Raw genomic sequence first — 24,908 nt, 5'->3', positions numbered from 1 at the left:
AATTCTGAATGGTAACTTAACACCAAATTCAATTACCTAACTTCACAGAAGGTAATTACACAGAGCTGGTGGGCAACGTTTGCCTCTGCTCTGTAGCAGCAGCCCAGGCAGTACATATGTATTGCAAGTTGAACACTGAATGACATGGTGACTGATACCCCCCTTAGTCTGATAGGCAGATGTTGTGTGAAGGTGTTACACTCTGCCACTTGCCTTCGCTGGTGGTTCACCAAACGGTTGTCCTGGCCAGAGTGCAGGACAGTCACGTAGCTGTCAGGTCAGTGGATTGGTCTGAGCCCAATCAAAGTAATCACCTACCAGTCCACTGTACAGACAGACTAATTAATGTATTGCATGCTTTGTCCTGGAGCTTGCCTTATAGTAATATAAATTACTTGCCACTATAAAAAGCAGTAGGATCTGTCACTGAAGTAGCTTACTGCCTAAATCTGTAGGGTTGGCAAGTATGCTATTGCAAGCGCATAAAATATAGGAAAAAATAGAAATTACAAATATCCCAATAGCTTAGACCAGTTTGCATCTTTACATTGCCCTGGCTAATTTATCTAGAAAGCTGCTGGTTCCATCTATTTCCTTTTCGGCTTCACCCTAATTTGCCCTGGGACTGCTCGCCAGGAGTTCATTATCTTCAGTTTAACCACACCCATTTCAGAGTGTTTTACACAGGGTTCAATCAAGCCGCATCTTAATCACATGACTTCTCGCAGGGAGTCCAGCCATTATCCATTTGAGCGTCACAGCCTCGAATAGTGTCTTGAACCATTAGGCACCATTGTGTACTGCCTATGCCTTCGAATGAGCCTGTTAGGTTCTTATGTAAACAACCTAAGTAAACATTGACATTGTAGTTATCTACAGAGCAAAATGATGCTTTGTAAGGGCTCAATGTTAACATATAGAGTAAACACAAAATTGTGCTCATTGTTTACATTTTTGGCAAGCCTGCACTTTTGCAAGTATACACATTTGATTAGCTGCTATTACAGTGCAATGGTGAAAACGTAAGAATCACAACATTAAGCATTCACAATTTAAATAAATGCTTTATCTGTTCAATTAAAATTTTCAGTCATTCGAAAGCTGCTGGACATTTGTTATGAATTTAGCATTTCTGAGTATAAATAAAGTCACATTTAACAGCAGGTCTCAGCATGACATATATAAGTTTTCACATTTTAATGTGAACTTAAACTGAACTTAAAATATGAATAAATACTGAGGGCCTGATTCACAGAGCGTTTTCCTATGGGGTTGTGCCATTATAAAACACTTCTGTAAATCAGGCCCTCAATGTTTGTAATTGTTTAAAAACAAGGAAGCAAATAACAGCACATTCTATGGCTTTTGACTCAGAGAATGTTGTGTTCTAAAAAGCAACTGCTGGCGTGGTTGGCCATAGGCTCCATTTATGTAGCGCAGGCACTTGTATTTAAAACAGGTGCAACAGACAGCAACATAGCATTGACATCGATTGTAGGCACTGCTCGTCACTGTTTTCATATGCATTTTCCTATTCATGAGAGGCTTGTTTTCCGCTACTGTAAGCATATATTTCCATCCTCAAATCAAGGTTAGAAATGGATGTACACATTCCTTTCAGATTTTCTGAAAGGCTGCATGCACTATTTCAGAAAATCTGCATCTATTACTACAGTAATGGCTGTATTCCCACACTCGGGTGGATTTCATGGGTCAATGCCCAGACCATAACGAAGGACTTAGGATGTGATTGAATTTAAACCTTTTTTTCTCGTCTTTCTGAATTTGACATTTTTTTAGTTTCTCTCTAGTTTTTGTAGTTAATGGCTCTGAATAGAAATATGCAATGGGTGTCATCTTTCGGACCCTTAAAAGATCTTTGAATCATATTTGTTATAGTTTTGTGTATGTGGCTCAACGCACGTGTGTCTGTGTGTGTCTGTGTGTGTGTGTCTGTGTGTCTGTGTGTGTATTTCAATTAGCATGTGATGGGGTGTCTATGTGTGAGTGTTTGTGGATGTGTGCGAGTGTGTGTGGCAATAATGCATGTCCCTATGTTTTAATTAATCAGAGGGCTTATACTGTGTAGCACACACCACATAATAAATTGTATCACGGGGCTGAGCAAGAGTGGGCAAAAAAGGGGCAAAGAGAGAGCGGTGAGAGACATATTGAAGCGACTAGTGGAAGCCAGCGCAGGGAAATTGAGCAGGTCTTCAGAAGTATCCTGAATTTAAGCATGGACTGAGGTTTGCGAACGTATGAGGAAGTAAGTGCAACATAGAAACTGCAACCACTGAAGATGTTCTGTTTCATTTCCCATGCGCGGAGTAGCTGCAGAGTAGCAGTCTCTGCAGTCTATGGCAGCAAGGGCGGCAAAAGGAAAAGGCAGTAAAACTGCCGCGCTTCCCACCACCACCAGACCGCTTCTGCAATCCGACGTAACACAGCCGGGGTGGAAGGGCCACTGCCTATGGAGCTCCACAAAAGGCATGGCCCCCCTTTCCCCCCTAGTGCTGCACTCCTCTCCCCCGAGTCGGGAGGGGGAGCCACCCGTGGTGAGGCAGGTGCCCCGCGCAACAATCGAACTTGAACCAGCTCTCACGGCGATGGACCCGGCACAGCTCCACCCTCCCGCCCCCAGCCCCGCGCCGTATGAGGCGGGTTCAGTGTCGCCCCTCGGAGGAGAGGAAACGCTGTCCGCTCAAGGTAAGGAGGTTCTGGCGGGAGGATTAGGGAGTAAAGGGGTCTGTGCTTTGCCCGCAGCATTCCATCTTGTGTCAGTTGTCGGCGAGGCATCGCGGAATCCGCCTTCACCCCTCTTCCCGTTCACCACCCCTCTGCCGACAAGAGAGGGGCTGCAAGACCAGAGCGGGGAGGGGGGTTTTCCAGCCCTGATAAGTCCAGGAAACATCGGCCCATGTCCGACAAATCTGACAGTGGTGCCCATCCTACACCACCCCCGCTCCCAGCCGTTGGAGGGGCTGGCTGGGGTGGGGTCCTTCCCGTCCGGAATGACGGAGGCTGAGGAGCGGCAGGACACACCTGATGAAAGGGCACAAATGGAGTCGGACACGCCCGCTGTCAGCCCGAGTGATCAGCTGCAAGGCAGTAATGCCAAACTCCTACATGTCTCTGCTAATTCCATTCAGCAAAATAAAAAGGGGGCACCGGCAAGAAGGAAACGATGTGCCCATCTGCGACATAAATCTGGCCTCAAAGCGCAGTCGACCTCGCGCATCAGACTGCTAAACCCATCTCCAAAGCCCCATAACTTGCCCCCAATGGGGGATGTGTCATTATCAGCTGCCAGCAATAAGTTTTTCGCAAATTTCTTAAAAAAGAAACCAACTGTCAGCGAAGAACTTTCAGATGCCGAGATTCTGAAAGCAGTTCTGGACCAAACATCTCTTACAAAGAACTCTGGGGGGACACCAGCGGCGGGTCTAGCCTCCTCGACCGATTTTGTACGAGACCTTTTCACCGGCACCGTGCCGAAAGCAAGAGTCAGATGGCACTTTGGCTCCCTGCTTCCTGGTGTCTCGCCCTTATCAAAACAGCACGCTCCCCTCATCCAGGATGTGGAGGAGGACTGTACATCACAGCCCCCGAGATGCCTGGTAACACACAGGAAGGCCTCTCTAAAACACGGATCACAAACGGGGAGGCCTTCGATCCCCTCCCCCCTCTTTGCGGCTGTGTCGCCTACCCCCGACTCAGTACCAAGCCATCCGGCACCCGGCCGAGCTACGGAGGCCGCACCAGACACACCAAATGCTCAGGAGCGACATCCCCCTAATCCGCTTCCGTCAGCGCTGGGGCCCTATACGAAAGAATTCGGCCCCCTCGATACCATCCAGGTCCCCTCCTCCCCGGGAGCGACTGCGGGGGCTCTCCAGGGAGGAAACGAGGCCCCACCCCAACCCCAGGCTGCCATATCCTTAGAGACCAGGGGTCATATCGCACCGCCTCCTGAAAACTCAGCATCCCGCGGGGCCCCTGTGCGAGACAAGAGCCTGGGCCCACACACCCCATCAAGTCCAACAAGATCTCGACGCTCAAGCGAGCAATCAGGAAATCTTCCTAAAGATTCCCCGGCAAAGAAGACAGATCTAAGATTGATTATGTCCACAGTAACACTGGCTCTCACACCATTCTGTAAATTGTATGAGTCTATAAATGACTCCTTGAAAGACCACACCTCGATTACAGCAATGATGAACAGTCGCTTAATCTTTCTGGAAGGCTACATAAATGCGTTAAATAGCAGAATGGAGAAACGCCAGGCAGAAGAAGAGAACGCGCAAGCCCAGGCCCGGGCACCAAAAGACAGAAATGCGCCCTCTCAGGTACTCCCACGAGCTCCTGTCAGCGACTTTAGCTCCCAGACCCCTCCCGCCTGGTCGACCTCTGTTCCAAAAAGGCAAACTGAAACACCAGATCCAGAGACTGCAGGTCGGGGGACCGCCGGGAGCAAACCCAAGTGAGTGGCCACAACCAAAAACGGCGCCATCAACAATGAAGTGATCCTAATCTTACCAGTTTGTGACCTGACCAAAGATCCAAACGAAAATTAAATAGCACATGCAAATAAAGAATTCGCTATCTTTGATAATCAGAAAACAACCGTAAACCCAGCCCCATCACAGCTGAGCCAGCCCAGAGAATTTTTTGTTACAAAGGAAGGCAGACCCCGCATCTGGACGGAGAATCCTGTCCACAAAGAACCACCGGCAACCATAGTCCGTCAGGAAAACTCAAAAAGGGAGGCAGAGAAACCCTTCCCGGACACTGCCCCCGTGCCCAAGGTGGGAGAACCCGAGGCAGAGGAGGACCTACTCAACCTTAGTGTCTACTCGCTTTCTGATAACCATGAGGTCAGCGGCCAGTCTCCGTACAAGGGAGAGGAGACCTCACTCTTTCAGACCCTGGAAAACCGCTGCAAGATGCTCATCAAAAAGCCTACCTGGGGACCGGCGCCCATCAGGTCCCCCACTCTGGAACTTTCAAAACGCACTCTCAAAAAGGGAGAAGAAGGTCACAAAAATCGTGCTCACTCTCCTCCTAGACGGAGGGTGGAGAAAGCCGCCCTCCCCCTTACACCAGCCCACGTGCAAACGCAGAGATGGGTGCACACCACCCGAGTCAAGCGGCAATCTGGCACACTAGAATACGCCGAAAACTCCATCCCAGAAAACAAGACTAAACACGGCCTTAACTCTAGCCCAAAGCGTGTCCCGGGGAAAACGGCCCCTCGCATTAAATCAGAGCGCACTTTTAAGATTGAACAGCTACTGGACAACAAAAAATACGTGGTTCTTAACCACGGCTTTGTGCTCCAACTCTTTAAATGTGTGCCGTTGCTCAAACGAGTGGAAACCAATGACATTGTGTTGGTCGAACCCTTCCATGAGGGAAAAACTGCCAGCGCATACTTACATGTGCCCTCCAACTGGGCAAAAACTAGGATTTCCGAGGAGGCCGAAAATCTGCTGAAGCTGGGGTTTGACCTGCTCAAACTAGATGAGAGGGGCCCTTCTACTTCATCACGACCAACTTCCGAGTTAGCTAGGCCCCAAAAAACCTGCAATCTCACGAGCTCAAGCAGCAAGTCTAAAGTGTTCCGGAGGACCGCTGACTCGACAAATCATGATCAGCAAGTTCATAACAACGACTCAAATACTTCAGGTGGCCCCACACGGGATGCAACTACGAGACCTTATTCAGACCAGAGACCAGAAAGCGCGTATAAAGACCCCCTGGGAATAGGAAGATTCCCGGTCGGCCCAACGGTCAAGATCCAACGCACCGTCACCCAACGCCTCAAACCGGAGGACCCCGAACTCCTCCAAACTACTAAACAAACCCCACTTATGCAACTATGGGGCTGGATACCGAAGGCCCTTTCGCTTAAAAAGAACAAATAGCAATGCGCCAAGTGCCCCTCCGCCCTGCTCTCCACAAAGACAATCATTGGGAAAGAAGAGATGACGCTGGGGTCGTGGAACACTCGGGGTTTCCTTCATCTGACAAACAAAGGCGATCTGAACCTTGCATGTTTCGACATCATTTGCCTTCAAGAGTCCTGGATGACAGAATGCCCCACAATGGACGGATATGACATAGCGTGTGCTCCAGCTGCAAAGGGGGTCTTTGGTCGTCCTTCCTCCGGCCTGATAACAGCAATCCGTTGCGGCTGCGGCTTACACCTACAGAAAACATTGAAATCCTCCACACATCTGCTTGTTACAGAGATAAGCTGGGATCTGCCCTCAGAAGAAAAGGGCTTGTTTACGCAGCTGCTCTTAATTATCATCAACGTCTACTGGAACCCTGTAGCTACAAGCGATACCTCTTTCATAGCCTTGATTGGGCAGTCCATCGATGAAGCTCGTGTAAATTCTCCTGAGGCTCTCTTGATACTCTGCGGCGACCTGAATGCCACCTGGCCCCCGCATGACGCAAGTTGCGCCTACAGTTCTCCTGTATCCCCGAGAAATAGCCGGGGATCTAAGTGGCTGTCTTTGATGTCCTCTAGAGATTTGTTATGCGCTGGTGACCTGTTCTCAAGAGTAAATCGACCACCAACTTGGGAGAGAGGAAACTCACACGCGGACATCGACCATATTTTTATAAGCAGACATCTGGCAGCTTTAACAAACTCATTCGATGTACTAAAATCTACGGCCAGCGATTACAACTTGCTGGTCCTGAAGTGGAAGACCCGCTCAACCAACAAACTTCACATGCGTGCACAAGTGGAGACCAATAATCAAAAAAAACGTCTCAAACTATCGGTAACCTCCCTCATGAAGATCACGAACTACTATCTAAAAGAAGAAACCGAGCACTGTTCAAAGCACAAGCAATTATTACCAGATTACCAGCCCCTCCTGGTACCATACATATCCGTAAGTAACAAGTCTAGACGCCCCAACAAACCTTTCACTCACGAGTACAGCAAAGAACTGTTGGAGAAAAGGTGTTTAGTGAGGAAAATGAAAAGACAATTGCGTGAACATCTTAAGCCAGAAAATCAAGCATGTTTCAACAAGGCTCGGCGAACCTATAAATCCTGGATAAGACAACATCGATTACACTTATACCAACAGGACGCAGAAGCCATTCTGAAGCTGATCTCTTGCCACCATCCGCAAGAATTCTGGTCTCTTTTAAGATCAACATCCGCCCCTATTGAGGATTCACAAACAAACCCAATCAGTGAGAAAGGCTGGACGAACTTTTATAAAACCCTCTTCCTGCCACCGTCGGTGGAAACCTCTTCGGAGCCCAGCACTCAATTGGATCCCTGGGTCGATCTAACCGACGAAGAGGAGATAATCAAAGTTCTTCATAAGCTTAAACCATCGAGAGCGCTGGGCCCGGACGGAATCACAAACTTTGACCTTAAACAAAACCCAAAGGAATGGTCCATAATGATAAGCGCAATTTTCAAACGCTGCAAAAAATCAAGACAAATTCCCTCCTCATGGACTACCTCAACTGTGGTGCCTATATTCAAAAAGGGGCGTAAAGAAGATCCAAAGAACTACCGCCCGATAGCATTACTGGACACCATCGGTAAAGTCTTTGGAGCACTACTACTACAACATTTTCAGAGATGGGCCCTTCGGGCTCCATGCGCGGACCCGTTTCAAACTGGGTTTACAAAAAATAACGGTACGGTGACAAACATCTTGTACTTGAGCGCACTGAAGAGCAAAGTCCTTGGAGGAGGCCCTCGTGTCTTCTTGGCGTTTATCGACCTGGCCCAGGCCTTTGATCAGGTAAACAGAACAACTCTGTGGGACAAACTGAGACACTGGAACTGTCCCACAGAAATCACCCAACCCATCCGAGCCCTGCATCAAAACACCAAGCTCCGAGTGAGGCTGAACCAAGCTGGCCTACTATCGGCCGAAGTTCCAGTGGGAAGAGGAGTAAGCAGGGCTGTCCATTAGCTCTGGCCCTCTTCATTGCTTACCTCGGCAACTTTAAAGAACAAGATATCCGCTCTTTTCCCCCGTCTATGGGTGAGCAAAAAACAACAAGGCTACTTTACGCAGATGACTTGATCCTGATGGATTTGACCCCCATAGGCCTTCAGCGCCAGCTAAACAACTTGGCTGCTTATACTCGAGCAAACGATCTCACCATAAACGCATCCAAGACGAAGATATTGGTCCTGGAAAAAGTCAAACGCCCAAAAGAAAAACTGTCCTGGTACTTGGAGGGGACTGCACTAGAAAAAGTCGACAACTTCAAATATCTAGGAGTCACTTTCGACTGTTCAAGTATCAACACAACCTTGCAGTGTTCTCTAACAGACAAAGTAAAAAAAACTGGCGGGACAAGCACATGGACCTTCACTCACGGCTACTTGACATCAACCATGAAATAGAAAGGAACCTTGGAATTCTTGCCTCGGCAGTAAATACAAGTGCAAAGATTGTAAGGAATTCAAATCACAAATGGATTAACAAAACCTCAGCAAACATCAAGGGGGTAGGGAGTAAATTCGAGCAGCCCGGGCATCAAACCAACTCAGAAAAAGATAAACTGACAGGCCAAATCCATGTGAGGTGCTATAAAAAAGCAATCCAGCAAAGAAGAAAAGACACTCCCTGAACCACATCATAAAGACAACTATTGACAACTATTGAAACCTCTGAAGTGATCAAGATTTACAACAAACTCTCAAAGTGATTGCATTTAATGAATATAGCCGTTCCGAGCCCAAACTGGCATATGACATGGCAGCATTTTCCACAGGACAAAATCAGTGTCAACAAATGAACACTAAATCTACAGTGAGCTTGGGATTTCCCTAGTCTCTAAGGCCCACCAACCAATGCCATCTCCTGAGCACTTACCAACATATAATTGGCATCACTCTCCAAGAAAGATGGTGAAAGGTCTTAATGTCTCCTGAATCCATCCAGAACCAGAGAGTCTCTTAAATGCCAACATTGTAACTCAGGCCGCATGTCTTAACACCTTCTGCAATGCTTCCCTTAACATAGGAGTGATGCTGTTGACTATGTCCTTTTTCACTCGTAAGGGATAAAGCCTCTCCCTCTAGTAAGGTATGTTATGCCCTTCAAACTCTTTGGGATGTGGTGCCCTTTTCACCAGTAAGGTATGTAGTGCCCTTCCAACAAATAAGGGACACCACGCAGTTCTCACTTGTGAAGCAGAGGCACTTCATGACATCAGCCGGTACTCCCATAAAAAACAGCCAGTACGTATTAGCTATTTCAGATGCCATAATATTGCCTGAGTGGATAAAGCAGAACAGGCAGGTGGTTGTGGGTTCCGCAGTATGTGCCCTTGGGGAGGTAGCGGATAGTGGCAAACTGCCCCAAGTGACGTCAGACCAGGTGATATGATATGATAGGTTATTTATAACGTCCTTAATACCCAGAGGTTTCTAAGCGCGGACCCGGGGATCGAGCACGTGCTGCTCTGTGTCGTCTTGCTTCCAAGACAAGCACGTTGCCACTGAGCTATCCTCCCGAGACAAAGGTGGCAAGAGTTAGTGGCCCTTACGTGAGCCTGCCGGGTGGTGGCCCAGCGGTCTGTTAATGTTAATGTATGTTAATGTTAATATTATAGTTAATGCAGTTATTCACTACACATAGCCAGCCTTCATGATTACTTAGTCTACTTGCGTTTCAGCATCTGTACAATTATAAAACGGCTTGCATATTCTTCAGTGCTTCTTCTCACATGCACCCTTCATTCCGCACATGAAATGTCACTCAATTCTTTACTTCGCCATCAGATTATATAACGTCTATTCACCTTCTTCCTTGGCATCTCTTCTTGGTGCGTCATCTCTGCTTCATGTGATGTCACATGTCTCTTGCCTTCATCCTTTCACACTTCTTCAGCGACCTCCTTTAAGAGACTGTCCTTTCTCTGCGGATATATCATATAGGGATTTCCCAATGGATACCTTCTTTCGAGAATCTTTCGTGAGATAGGTACCATTATTGGCGTTGTGCATGTCGCAATTTCAAAACTTCCAATACATAGGCAAAATAGGGGCAGGACTTCTGGTAGAGGCATTTGGCTCCTCCTCTACAATATATATGGTATTAAATGTAACTGTAGCCATGGTTTTGTTTACTATTTCTTTGTCTTCTTTTCAGGAGACTACACATTACCATAATTGTACCAAGGGGGCAGGAATTCAGTTGGCAAAAGAGCGGGAAGAGTTGACTGAAGGTCAACAGAAAAAGGAGATATTGGACAAGATGTAAAGTTGGGCTAATACTGCACTTGTAACCTGGGGTATATATAAAGGTACACATTTAGAGGATCTGGGACAAAACGTACAGGCAGTGAAGCACATATTGGTGAGCTCCATGTGATAGGCACCCTCAGTCAGCTTACTAAAGGTGCCCTTCAAAGACTGGCAGATGGTGTGCTGGAAGCAGTGAGGAACCTGGAGTGGGATATGGCGTGTGAAGAGGTGCAAGATTATCTGCATACCCAATTGATATAGATCAGAGAATCTGCTTGACACAACAGTTGGCCAAGATTGTTGAAGAATGACTCTGGGTTACCTGAACGTCTATTGCAATGGTGGGATTTCCGGATGTACAGTGGCTGGTACTGTGTAGAGTAAGTATGTTCGTTTACAGCGCATGGGCCAATCAAAGGACCGTGGGCTCTGGCCAGCAGAATACTGCCTGGATCGTGGGCAGGATGCAACTGGGAGTGGGTGACACATCACAAAGTGTGGGAAATCAAAACACTTAAGAGAGCTTCCCCATACCTGATCCCTGCCCCGGGACTAACCCCTCATTTGAGGTTTAGTCTATTTTTGAATTGGGAGTCCTGGCCTTTACAGTCCGCCCGTTGCAATGTCTGAGTAAGTTAGGTAAGGGACAGAGAGCGTTGGATGGAAACAGTGTGTGCTGGTAAGGTAAGTGTATGTAGTTTGGTAGGGATAAGGTTGTTTCGAGGAAAGGATTCTTGCGTAGAATTAGTAGCTCTGGCAGAGTCTGATGTGCATTGTACTATCCATACATCTACAAAGCAATTTACTGTCTTCTGTACAGCTACAGAGAGGAGGATGTTGCATTTTTGAAGGGGTGGCCAAAGGGAATGCCACATAGATTTCCGAATTTGGAGGAGGTTTAAGCAGTGAGGCATTTGTTAGATGTGACAAAGAGTTTGTAGGTGTTGTAGATAGTATTCAATAAAGCGAAACAGGCATTTGAAGTGGCCCATCTCAAAGCCACGATATGTGTAGCAGGATATGTTTTGTGTGCAGTAAATCAGGAAGTGACTGTACAGCCTTATATTACCACCACAGTATGTCTCATAGCATTTTCTCTTATATTGGCAGGAGCAATTTTATGTGGTACGAGGTGCTGTCAGTGTCACCAATCAGGAGCTGTGGTAATTTAAAACAGACAGCTTGTCTTCTCTTCGTTCAGCCTCTTCTTTGCCCTGCTCGAAACACAGCAGGAAACTGTGATGTTGCAGACGGAATTGAGGAAATTATTGCAAAACCACAATGTTGATTGCATCACTACTGTAAAGAATAATGTTGTAGTGGTAGATAGTAAATATTTCATGGGTATTAGAAGTTCAGTTAGATTAGTTGAGCAGTAAATGCAAAAGGGGGTCTGTGAACATTGAAAATCCCCAGGGAAGGGAGGGGCAATCCTTGTGTTATGATCGCGCCATAAAGGCATGCTGTGTGTGATGAGTGATTATAAATGAAGGTAAACAATGATATGGGAGGAGTTTGGGAATTTGTTGGAATACCTAAAGTGTCACTCTCTTCATACATGTAGCCGAGTGTTATTTTTCTTTTTATTCTAGCGGCCAATGTGTAGGGCAATCCCCATCTTTTGGCTTTAGGCAATACTTCCCTCAAGGGCTCTCTAAAGGGACATGCGCAGTCAGACTGCTGAGACAGAGCTTTCAGAAGCCCTCGCAGTGACTGGGTGAAGGGCACATGGTCGCCATTTTCTGATCCTGCTGGTGTATACCAGTTAGAACAGTGTAACCTTATACTGGCCAGAAGCTCATCAGGGGTGGCGGTCCAATGCCCCTCACCTGAGGAGGTGGACATCAGATATCGTCAGACCAGAGCAACCCACCCGGAAGCAGAGGATCACATGATGATGAGAGATGTGATGGAAACATACTATGGAAATATACCAGAAGGGTAATTGTTTTGTCTCGTGGGATGGGAGAAGTCAAACGGAAATGATGTATATTCTGAGGGGCCAGACTGCCAGACTGCCAGAGATATAAGGGGAAGGAGAATTGGAGGCGCGTTGTTTTAGTTTGGGCGGTCGGCTAATGGGGTGCTCTCTCTTTTATGCGGTTTGCAAACTGTTACTACATGGTATCTTGCTTTGTCCATTCTCAATAAGACTACTGAGTCTTTCATGGCAGTGCATGTTAATGAGGTGCATGGAACAGAATACACAGTATACACAGTATGATGGCAATACCTGCCATATGCTCTGAGTACATGGCCAAATGACAATACTGCAAAATGAGTGGAACTATCAAGGTGCATTACGGCACAAAGGCATGGGCATACTATCTCAATATCTGGCACATGAGGCAATATCCTTTCCACTTTTGTAGCTACCTATACTAACACAGAACATTGACCTAAAACTAGTATGACCAATTGGCTTTCAGAGTGCTTGTGCTTCAGTTGGTAACCCGGCTACATGTGTTTACTTTAAGGTGCAGACGTACTGTAATGGTGTCAGAAATCTTGCTATGCGAAACTTGGAGAACAGTTTGGGTGCAAGTACTTTTTTGTAGGTCTTCCAAACAGCAATGGATACCATTTCCTATCACTGTGATGTCACTGAGTTGTAGAGGGTGTTTGGTTGAGCACCGCAGTGATGCCACAGAACCGCGCGGCAGCTTCTGGATTCTAGTGACCGCCACGCGTAAACGATGCATTGTCTCTAAAATAAATTAAGGTAATGTTGCTATTTGTGTTGACGTGATCACAACATATCAGCAGAGCCCAAAAATTGCATGCTGCTAACGGCTGCTACACTTGACTATTTTTTTGCACATATGTTCTCTGCGTGTTTGTGCACACATTAGTATACACACATAAATGCATGTTGTGTCAAAATAGCCCCTTCTCTGGAAGAATCTTTGATAAATTAGACCCATTATTGTTTTTTGTGCAATAAGTGCGCGCCTCACAGGAACGTCAAGCACTATGTTTTACTGTGAGAGCAGAGCGGAAAGTATGTTTTCTCTGCCATGCTGTGCCGTTTCACACTTGTTAACACAGTTTTGTGAGTCCTCATAATCTGTTTGACATTTAATGCCTCCCTAATGTGCCGTTCAGCGGCAACTCTCGCCTTGTTTCATGCTGGAGCTGCTAAAATATTGTCTGGTGCAGACAGACAGTAATGACACAGGAGGATACGCGCGCTGGCTGTTTACCTCCCGCACTTTCCTGTTTGGTGCTCCCTTGGAATCATAGTATCACAACCACAGGACCCAAGGTAGAGGGTGGGAAAACACTTACATGGAAGACACGTAAATGGAGGTCGCAGTTACATCATTTCTTCTCTGCGTGCGGCCGGACTGTGCGCACCCCCTGTCTCTCATCCTTCAGAGTCAATAAACCTATGTTACGTTGCTACACGTGAGAGCTGCTGCAGTACAGGAAGGAGCTCAAGCCCCTGCTCTTCATGGCATATCTAGGGCCATATAAGGCCTGCTAATACTAGCAATATACCTATCCTTATGGATAGGAAAGAGCCAGGCTCCTATAACTTCTAACGGCCCCCCTCCTATGACCTTCACTAACCCACAATTACTTGTACAGTGCTCCCTGGCTTCCTAGCTAGGTGTAACCAATTTAAACCCAAATACAAATACTGAGCCACATTTTTTTATCTCCTAAAAAGGCTATTTCTTTGACAGATCTCGCAACTATTGTGGCCCAAAATATCCCAGATACAAGGCTGATATAGCTGTCATTTGCAAGTAGGTGTTGCCTTCCTTCAACAACGGTTGGATGGCTTGCATAGACATGCCCTTTCAACATCACACACAGGCGAAAGGGTCTCAGGCATACAAGTGTCCTGGTACATTTGTGGTTTAAAGGTTAGACCACTCTCCTGGTGGAATCAAACAGCCAAGTGTGTTGGGTTCTAGCCTCATCACGGATGCTCTTGTTTTCTGTTTTGTAGGTCTCACTAGAAAGAGTTTCAGTTCTCTGGCTGAAAACCTATGGGACATATATTGGAGGGGCCCTGTTTTGAATCACCTGTTCTTTGATGCAGAACGGCAGCAAAGTCAACAATCTTTATAGTGCAAGCCATTTTGTAGAAGTGAGTGGAACTGTTTAAGCTGTTTTGCTACCTTACAATATCATTACAAGGTGTAAAAACAATGGGAATACTGCCTTGGCAGTTTTAGGGAACCTCTACCCTTGGTATAGTAAGGCAAGCCCTGCTATTTCGCTACCGTGAGGATCATGAACTTCACAGCATGTCTGGTTGATGCCGGAACAAAATGCTCACATTTCCTCACTGAAATCATTTCTCATTCCAAATCAATGTCTGTCAATCTTTAATGCTAAGAAACACACAATACATCTGCACAGCTTCTGTGAAAGAAACCTGTCAAGCTTCTCTTTTTTTCATAAGCCATTCATTCAGGCTAAAACCTGGTCTGATGCTGTGTGAAGGGGGCCCTAAACAACCATGACGCAAGCAATCTATTAGAAGCTTTTACGTATCCTGCAAGCATGTGTGCAATATCGCATGATGGAAACAATGTAGCAGAAAAACACAAGCTTTTCTATTGCATTTTATGGTAGGATACATAACACATAATAATGATCCTGACTAAATAAATGTTTAATGCTTTATGATAGAGAAGCTCCCATTGGGTTAAGCTTGAAATGTCCCCATTCCAACATGGCTGCTGTGTTAGCTAATACCCAAGCCTGTGTATCGAGACTCATATCTATCTCACTTCTACAATCTCATGCTAATAGCTTTGTTATGCTAGGTTTTGTGTTGGGACTCCAATGAGCCAAAACTAATGATTTAAGCACATTCGAAAAAACTGTTGATTTTGTTTTTATGAAACTGCATAACACAAAAGTGATATGAAACATGGTATTGGTCAGTTAAACCCCATTGTAATGCAATCACAATTCGTATAACCTCACTAAAATATGAGCAAGCAAGTTTCAAGTCATGTTTCACATATTCATTCAGACAAGCGTCACAAAACCTCATTGCATGCCATTACAACAAAACATCAATGAACACCATATTTTAAATACAATACACAATCCAATGCATTAATGAGAACATTTAATCCAAGCTTAAAATCCTGCCTTTAAATAGTGTGACACATACATTCATCTCAAATACAGTGTGTACCAGAAAATCATCTACATTTATTTTGAAATGACCTAAAGTAATCACGCTAAAAGCAAGTGTCATTATCTTGATGGATTGCCATTGTCCTTGCCCACTGTTGCCAGTGATTTCCTCTGTCTCCTAGCTATTTTCAAGAAATGTGTTAGAGCATATATAACATCAAGACCCTCATAACAACACCGGTGCTAAACCATGGCGCTATTAGCACCATGGTTGGTGCCGGTGTTGTAACGAGTCCGCCATGGTGAAATGGGGAAATACCGCTTCATTCCAAGGTTGGCGGGGCGGTATTTCCCCATTCCCATTTTCACCCCGTAGGCCTCAATAGGAATGGGGAAGGCGGCAATTACGGTGCAGCAAATTGCGCTACCGTAATTGCCTGCGAGGTCCCTACTTTAACGGCTGGTCCAGACCAGCCGTTCAGGTCGGGTCCCGCAAAGGGACCTCGCATTAAGGCGCTAAGTGGTTAACGGCGCCGTAGAAACCACTTAGCGCCTGGGTCGTAATGAGGCCCCAAGTCTCTTGCGTCATCTGTCCCTTCCTCTCCTGGGAGATAATCACAGTCGATGTTAGGTTCGTGCTCTTTAGAACATTCTGTTTCCATTTGCTCTACATCTTTCGGTTCTTAGGCATTATTTGCTGAACAATCCTCAGAAGATCATTTCTTAGTCAGAACAAACATACTTAAAAAAACAAATAATCAAGTGCATATGTTGTTTACAAAGAAGTAATCTGTGTATCGTTTCCTTATTTCTTTTGAAATAGACGCCTACATTTCCTGAAACTCGCTGGAAAATTCACACAGGTTCTGGATGAATACGGAAATAAATGTCTGCTCATCTGAGAAAGGTCCTCTTTTCCTGGTATGGTGTCACAGACCTGTGAACACCGTTTTTTTTGGGATAGGAATGCTACTCTTTCATGTGGCTGGTCCCTCTTCTGGTGTAGAGAGCGCACTTCTTAGTGTTAATATCTTAACCGAGTATGTTCTCACGCGCCAGGAGTTTAGTAGCTGGATTCCAAAAGACTTCTGTCAAAACGGGCGCCATGACTTTACGGGAGTCACCTCCTTCTTGTTTTAGAAGAAAACAAGTGTATTTTTATTTAACTGCTCGCCTGTCTTGCTCTTTAATATCTATGGACACGGAATCAATCCGTCACCGCAGTGTGGTTCGAGCAGTCTCTGTTCCTTTTCTCCGGCTCAGAATTCTGCGCCATTTACCCAGTCCGCTGGACTCCGCGCATCACCTCCAGAACTGACCCTTGATGTTAATGGTTTGAAGACCAACTGTTGTACCAATTTTGTGGTTGTTATTAATATAAATGCTAATAAAAACATTTAAAAATAAATGATGAGCCCTATCTTCCTTTCCTCTTATATACAGGCTTGATATATCGATTCCCACTAAACCGTGCAAATCTAGTAATTGCTGCACTCTGTTTTGTCATAGTAGTATTTCTTTTTAGTACTTGTGCATCCCAGCCCTCTCTATCTGTTAGATGAATCCACAAATAGTTTTAGGAATGAACATTGTCCAAAACATTTCCATTAATTTCAAAACAGGCTCTTTTCCCTGATCTTCTCTTCCCTCTACATACCATTGTTTTGGTTTTACTATAATTAGTTTCTAGGCCCTTATTTCTATCCATATCAGAAAAGGTTTTAAGGTTTTTTTGAAAGCCACTACCTGTCTTCAAGGTCAAAACAACATAATCTGCAAACAAAAGTATTCAAGTTTTTTTTAATTTAGACTTGGAGCGTTGGTCTCAAATGTTTCCATTCTGATTCCAATATCTTTGATATACAATGGGAAGAGGATAGCACAGGGAAAACATGCTTGTCTTGTAAGCAAGACAATGCTGAGCAGCATGTGTTCGTAACCCGGTCCTGCACTTTCAGGCTGGATTCCGGCTTGAAGCACGATATACGAACCCACATTCATTTGTTTTAAGAGAGTTGATGATAAGACACACCCTTGGCTGATTCCTTTATCAACGTTAAAGCTTCCTATACATTTCCACTCCAGTCCCACCGTGCCATTGTTGAGTTATCTGTGTACTCTGCCACTATTGGATCTTATATAGTGGCAGAGGTGGGGGTGGCAAAGGCGGTGGCCGCCGGCTGTGTCTTTCTCCTGGTGGCCAGTGCGGCCTCCAGCTTCTCACAGGTGCCCTATTATCCACCCTCTCTGGCACCAAAATCTGCCTGCGCCACTGATCTTACATTGCCTTCGATAGCCCAATCCTAACCAGTGCTAGCCACAAATTGTTCTGTGGCATCTCATCAAATGCTGCTTTCATGTCCAGGAAGGTCAGTAATAGATGTCATTTCCTCAAGTGCATATATTTCAAAATTAATTATCGAAGTCTATAACTCTGATCTCCTGTACCAAGGCAAGACCTCTTTGAAAACCTGCTTGCAACTGTGAGGCAATCTGCTAACTAAAATCCCATCTTCAAGGTGCCATGAAGTACCTTTCCAGAGATTTTGTATGGTGAGTCGATAAGGCTGATTGGGCGATAGTTCTAGGGTGAGTCCCTTTCTTCCTTCTATATAGGAACTTCAATGGCTTGTCGGCAAGAGCCAGGGGCAGCCCCACTCGAAAGTATGAGACTAAACACTGTAGGTAAATATGGGCTCCAGATTACTACCTTAACTATAAACAGTTCTGTAAGCACACAGTATGGGCCAGGTGCTTTTTACGACTTTGAATTCAATATCGCCCAATCTACTTCATCAACTGTAGACATAAGATGGTATTGGAATTGATATATTTCCTACTTTCGTGTACTGCGGACTCAGTACTCAGAGATAGTTTTCCGCTCTCGTTTTTGTTATAGAAGGCTTAACCATGAGTAAACCATTTCTCGGGTGGAATACCTATCGCGACCGTATTTGGACTGTTAGACCTGCTGGAAGATACCATTTTCCGATGGTCGCATGAGTTACTACTTCTTGTAGCCACTTCCAGGGCTCCCCACGTTTTTGTCTCTGCTTCTCTTTTATTGTTAGAAATTAAAACGTTGTATTTATGTCATGCTTCTTTAATTTCTGACCCATTCGTACTTCGATTACCTGTTAACAGGTTCATTAAATAAGACTTGCGTATCCTGCCACTCCCCATTTAAACGGGCATGATTTGGGATCCCTTTTCATAGCCTTTGTGACGACCTGTGGAATCACTTCCCTACTTTTGTGAAACGATTCCCCGACTTCTTGATCTTCTATTCCAGAATTGCTAAAAAACCTGGTTAAATGAAGGTAGTAATTGTCCATATAACCGAGATCCAGCACCTTTCATATTAATGTGTCCTCTTTTCAATTGTTTCCGTGTGTCTGAATAGGTGATTGAGGTTTTACAGACATCTACTTTGGCTACACACTTAGATTGCGACCCCAATGAGTCACCAGTGAGGCACACGTATGGTCACTCTTCACCCTGTCAACGATTTCTAGTGAACGTGCACCACAACCCCTCCAGTGTGATCAGCATATAATCAATATGGCTTTCATAACCTCCTATATCAAATGTCGATTTAGCAGGTGCATCTTCACTAAGCCTTGCATTGCAAGCTCTATAATCGAAGCGTAACCACAGTTGTGCAACCTCCACCCCCAAATCGATTTTTTTGTAATTGTTGAATTGGACATGTGAATAGGACGCCTCAGATTCCTAAATTAAAACTTAAATTGCTATTTGGTATTGCATTCGAATAATAGTATGATGGACATTATAGTGAGATGGTGCAGGAGAAAGTAGGGTGTTCATGATTGCAGCAAGTTGCGCTTTGTGCTCAAATGATATATTCAGACTTCTTGTATTTATGGGGAGGAAATGGAAGTAATCATCAGTTCCAGATGTAGAGATTCCTTGCAGTGTGGCCTTGTGATCCTGGGCAAATACCGCTGTCACTTAGCTCTTGTGCTTAATGAGGGGGTTAGGGAAAGACTAATACTGGTATACAGAAACAATCATTACAGTGTAGCCATGTGATATTTGGCAGGGTATATGTTGTAAGTACTTGATTTCCTTGGGGAGGAAAGAAAACGAATTGGCACTAGAAGATTGAGGAGACTTAGTATAGCATTGTGATCATGGTGAAGAAGTAGATTGCATGGTTTTGTTTTCCCTGGGGATAAAAGGAAAGGAATCAGCATATTGAAGAGTAGGGATCCAATGCAATTAAGTAATCTTTGGTGAACAGTATATTCTGATCGTGTGTGCTCCAGTCAGGGGGAAGAAATCCATCAGCAATGCAGTCAGAGATTGGGCGGGGGGAATTCATTACAGGGAAGCCGTCTGCAAACACTATATCCAGAGTTCATGTGTTGCAACCACAGGGGAGAATTGAAACAGTCCAGACTGGGGGTGAATGTATTATTGTGCAGCAGTCTTGTGATCTTGGGCAAACAGTGGATTCGGCGATCATATGCTCTATTGTGCTCTATTGCAGAACATGATACACAACACTGTTCAGGAGCCTTTTTTTCCAGTGTGGGTATTTCTCCTGTACCCTATGCACCATTGCACAGTGATAGATTGCTGTCAATGACCCCACCCCTGCTCTCTTCTTGTTCAGCTGTAACTTAAATTACCCCGAAGTACCCCGACAACCATACCTGTAAACTGCCAAAAAGCCAGATTTGCACCTGCAGCTAGAACTGGCTGGGGTCTGGAGCATGTGTGGTAGCTGCTACTCAAAAACACAAACACCAACAGCTTAGCAGTATGGCAGACACTGTGAAGTAGATAGAAGCATTGTGAATTCCCCTCCAGGCTACATCTACATTAGTCATTGGCAAATGGGGCTGGCTTTGCAAATGCAGGTGCTAAGATACGTTTGACCTGTGTGGGCTTTACAAGATAATCTTGCCCTACACATTTACAAAGCCAGATCTGTTGGCTTTCCGAGAGCTTGTTTTATAACAATAAATTGTAATCCCCGCCATTGAACAACAGGATTTTGTGCTTTCTTTGCAGATTTTCTAGTGCACACAATTCCTGCAACTTTGTCGTATAATTACAGCCTACCCAAATGTGTGGGCGGCAGTTGTGCACAGTTGTGCAAAAGATCAATGAACTCTTGGGGAGAAATGTCTCTTCCATTGGTCCTCGGGCTTTTTAGAAAAGCTAAAATAAGTGCTACATCCCAGTGAATGTGTGTAAAGTACAGTAGATATTTAAAGCCTGCACTAATGGGATGTGAAGGGCATTGATAGTCAAAGCAGTCTTCCATGAGTCCACTTGAGCAGGGTTTAGCCTTCTCTAAAAGGACTAATGGGCTTTTCTTTTGATTGTATGCCACTCTACCTCACCGCCCATTGCTGACAATGATCATTCTTTCTTTATGGAGAATATCATTTCTACTACCTCACATAAAGTCACTCCACACTGGAGAGTCAACTACTGCTAATTTACCTGATATTTACTTTTGGGTTAGCAATTCATCTCCCTAAACCGTGTCACCTGCATTTGCATTTCAAGTTGGAGTCGCTGTACATTTCCGCAACTGCTTCTCCAGCAAATGGAAGCTTTATTTAATGGTTCATTCAACAAAGCTCTTGTGTGTAAAGCCTCTCCCCAAATGTGTTTTGCACGCTCTTCACCTGCCCCTCACCCCGCCCCTCCCCGCCCCTCAGACCTTGCTGCCTGCATTTGTTTTTGAAGTCAGCGTCAGTGTTGATCAGCGGCCTCAGCACCTTAGTAAAAGCATCTGTAGGTGGGGGCAAGACAGACATTCAGGCACACATCATTGCCAGAGCGCTGGTGGACCAGAGGTTAGAACCCTGACCTAGTTCTCCCCACTCTCCCCTAAGAATTCTGGGTTCGATCCGGCCTCCAAGGAATCTTCTGGATATAAGCCCCTACCTTTTTAGGTTGAATTTACAAGTTCTGATCACAAAGTTGTGTCAAACAGTATTTCACCATGAATACTTTTCATGGATTCAGATGTGGCGAGCTGCAGCAAACCTCACCAAACACGCTCTACTGCAGCCTGGGCGTTCCGTTCTCTGCCAAATGCATCTTGCAACTGGCAGCGCTGGTTCATCTAAAAAGAATACATTATGTAATATCGACCTTAACAATGGTCTTCATATTATTAAACCCAACATAATTAAGTTGTATGACAGACAATTAAGAGTTCAGACATTTCACCACTCATTTTCTTGGGAGGATAGCTCAGGGGCAACGTGCTCACCTTGGAAGCAAGTCGAGACAGAGCACCACAGGTTCAATTCTCGAGTCCGCGTTTGGAAACCTCTGGGTGTTAAGCCCATTATAAATAACCTATCATATCATGTACAGTGACCCTGAGAATATCTTGATGTTATTTCTGTCTTTATTCCTGCTACCTGTTCTACAGTGGCCTAGGAGGTGGCATGCCATTTGCAGGCGGGTAGAGTGGTCACCGATGAGTATAACACGCCTCTCTGGATTTGCTCCACCCTTACAGCAGCCTGTCTACAATGGCGATTGATATCCTGTGTTTTATTTTATAGTCACCCAAACAGTTTACAAACACCAGTGCACATTTAAATCAAGCAGCGTTCGTGCTGTGAGTGGTGCCCGCCTTCCCAATGGTGCAATTTCAGGATTTGCATGTTTGTTTGCCGGTTGGCTGGACCCAGATCGGATATTGATGATTGCTTGTTGAATGGGGGGCGCTGGGTGCATTGTGCGCTTTCTGTGGTGCAACAGCCACAGCACGCTCAGGTGCAGGCAGTCTGGGCAGGTTTATGGACGCATCAGAAGGTGGAGCTCGAAGCGGCTGTGCAAGGGCAGCTTCTTGCTCCACAAGTACATTGGCAGAGCAGGTGATTTGGGTGGCTTCAGGCTGCCTTGGCTACCCGGGTCTCGATCTCTCGGTCTGCACCTCTTGTATGGATAGGACCTGATTGAGCAGTCCTGAGATACCCCTCCCCATCTGCAGCTGGTATCTCCTCTTCATTGCTTGCTAAGAGATAATACTAATAATGCTGTATTTCTTATATAGCGCTACACCCTCATAGGTCTCGGAGCGCTGAAATAACAGAAGACATTATTATCCCACAGAGTGGTACTCATATCTGCTAGTGCTCACTAAATCATAGTGCTCTTTAATTAAGCCACTGTAGACTGATAGTACAGTACTGAATACAGTAATACAAAAAAATGTCAAACATTCCTCTGTTAAGATGTGAAAGAATACTTTCTACAACTGATCATATTATAATTATTTGTATTATTTTTATAATTAATAATAATAATGGAAGACTACTATAGGCCATTTAAGGCCATAATGGGTCACATAAAAAAAAGAAACACAATAAAGGAGGGACTACTAGGCACCACAAACTCTGGAGTCTAATTCTTCCATATTGAATCCAGCATTCAAACCTTGGCACCTCACTAATCGTGGCTAACTGTTGATTGGTGTAAATGAACACCTTGCAAGTGCCCAGAGGCCAGAAGACACTATGTGCTCCGGTCCGGGTGCATTTGGCAGACAGAAGGTTAACAAATGTCTCCATGTCAGCAGGGTGCCCCTGCCAATATTCCAATAGCATGTGAATAAGAGATCATGGCAAAGAGACTGAGTACACTGATCAAACCTGGCATCGCCGCATCAAGCCCGACATGGGGGAGGGGCTACTGTAGACTGGTGACGCGGGCCCAACACTCATGGTTGCTTTCCTTTTGTTGTCCCCCTCTAATAGACACCTTTTTTTAATATATCTTTTTGTTTGCATTGCAGTACAAGTGTCGATATTATTACTCGGCCAATCAGTTTACAAGCAGTTGCACACATTTCAGGCAAGCAGCCTGATTTAATTGTAGGTCATTGTGGAGCTACCGTACAGAAATAAAAACTAAATAGATAAGTGTCGTTATTTATGATGTAAAATGATACTTTCTACAACTGATAATTTTGATATTATTTTGTTTTGATTGTAGGTCATAACAAGTTCACATGAAAAAAATGGTTGAAGGAGAGGGTCGAATCTATCGCGGCTCCTTTTTTCAAGTTGAGTGTTCAAACGTCTACACCACCAAGTGCTGTGCACATGGACCACATACAAGTGCATCTATGCTTACGGTCAGCATGGTACAACGCGCTGCGCCATCTTTGGGATTGTTAAATGACTTCAATTCAGCAATCCCACTAAGTCAGTGCCTTGTCTGGAATTGCTCAAGGGAAGCCATTATTTAGATATTTTTATGACAAGTTATAATCTGGATGATGAACCCTTGTATAACGCCCCTCTCTTAGAACCCCCCCTGACCGCTCTGAGCCAAGAAGTAGGTTTGTTTTGCAATTTAAAAGATTTATTGGAAAAATTAAACAATATATATATATATTACACTTTTATAAATAAATTGATAATTGATAGCACACTTGTGAATATGAGCAGTAATCAGCAATAGGTAATCCTACAGTAGCACAGTTCTTGGTTACTTATGAATAAGAAGAGAGGACTAAGGTAGCAGAGAATGCTTTATATGGTTCAAGGAAATGCAAGGTGGGACAGAATGCAACACAGAAATAATTTGATATGACTTCAACAAGAGATAACGTGATCAATTTTCCTTTTGACAATTCACTCCCCCCCTTTATGCAATATAAGGAAATGGAAGGAGAGCACACAGAATACCAACAAAAATGCAATACAAAGTTCCAATTCCCCCCCCAGCAAGCTTAGAGAAACAGGGATGATTTTAAACACAGGCAAAGTACTTTAAAGGTGGTATGCAAAGAAGGGAAACATATACTAAAAATGATTTTAATTCCCTATAAGAGATTCAGGGTGGGTGATAGCTACTTCAAATTTGTTCAGGATCACTTTAGCAATGCTTTATGAATGATTGTCAGGTTTCAAACGAATTTCAGCAAAGGAAAGCAAGAAGCTGCTATTTTCACACGTGAAGAAATTTGAGCCAAATCGCAAATCGCTGCACTTTTTCCGAGTGCTTCGAGCGCGATTACGGAAAAAGTATAATGAATAGAAAGTCGGTTCTGGGTTCGTTGGAAAGCCTAGAATCTTAGCTTTATAATGAAATCTCGCTTCTAGCACAAACGGTTCAAGAGAGACGGATGATTTCGTGAAGGTAGATTTTCAGAAATGAAATAATGATTCAAAATGGCAAAATGACACTTTTACAGGTTTAAAATCGGAGAAGGGACACACGATTCTATGATGCAGTTCTGGACAGGTTCAAATGTTTTGAATCAGATTCATTTAAGATAAGAGATTGGTTTTGCACAGTTCTAGCTGGGTACTCACTCCTAATTTTGGAAGGAATGGGCCTCGTCACGGATCTGGTCAACAGGTTGGACTGGACTTCTGGGCGTTTTCTGGTTCTGGTCTGGTCTGGTCTGGATCTCTGGTTCTGCTCACAGCGATCTGGTCTGGGTCCGGTCTGTGGTTCTGGATACAGCTCTGCTTTCCGGGTGTTTCTGGCACGGGGTTCTAGGCCAGAATCCGACCGGTCAGCCCGGCTGTTTGAATAATTT

The 24,908-nt window shown here is 44.8% G+C and overlaps 1 protein-coding gene across 1 annotated transcript in view; it reads right to left on the bottom strand.

The window, feature by feature from the left end:
- Positions 1 to 24,908, bottom strand: part of LOC138481058 (connector enhancer of kinase suppressor of ras 2-like) — a 2,957,912-nt gene that overhangs the window by 353,150 nt on the left and 2,579,854 nt on the right. The window lies entirely within an intron of this gene.

The sequence above is a fragment of the Ambystoma mexicanum genome, chromosome 5p (assembly GCF_040938575.1).
Source record: "Ambystoma mexicanum isolate Mex_15411 chromosome 5p, UKY_AmexF1_1, whole genome shotgun sequence".
In the NCBI taxonomy this organism is placed as follows: domain Eukaryota; kingdom Metazoa; phylum Chordata; class Amphibia; order Caudata; family Ambystomatidae; genus Ambystoma; species Ambystoma mexicanum.
This window is presented reverse-complemented; position numbering and strand designations above follow the sequence as displayed.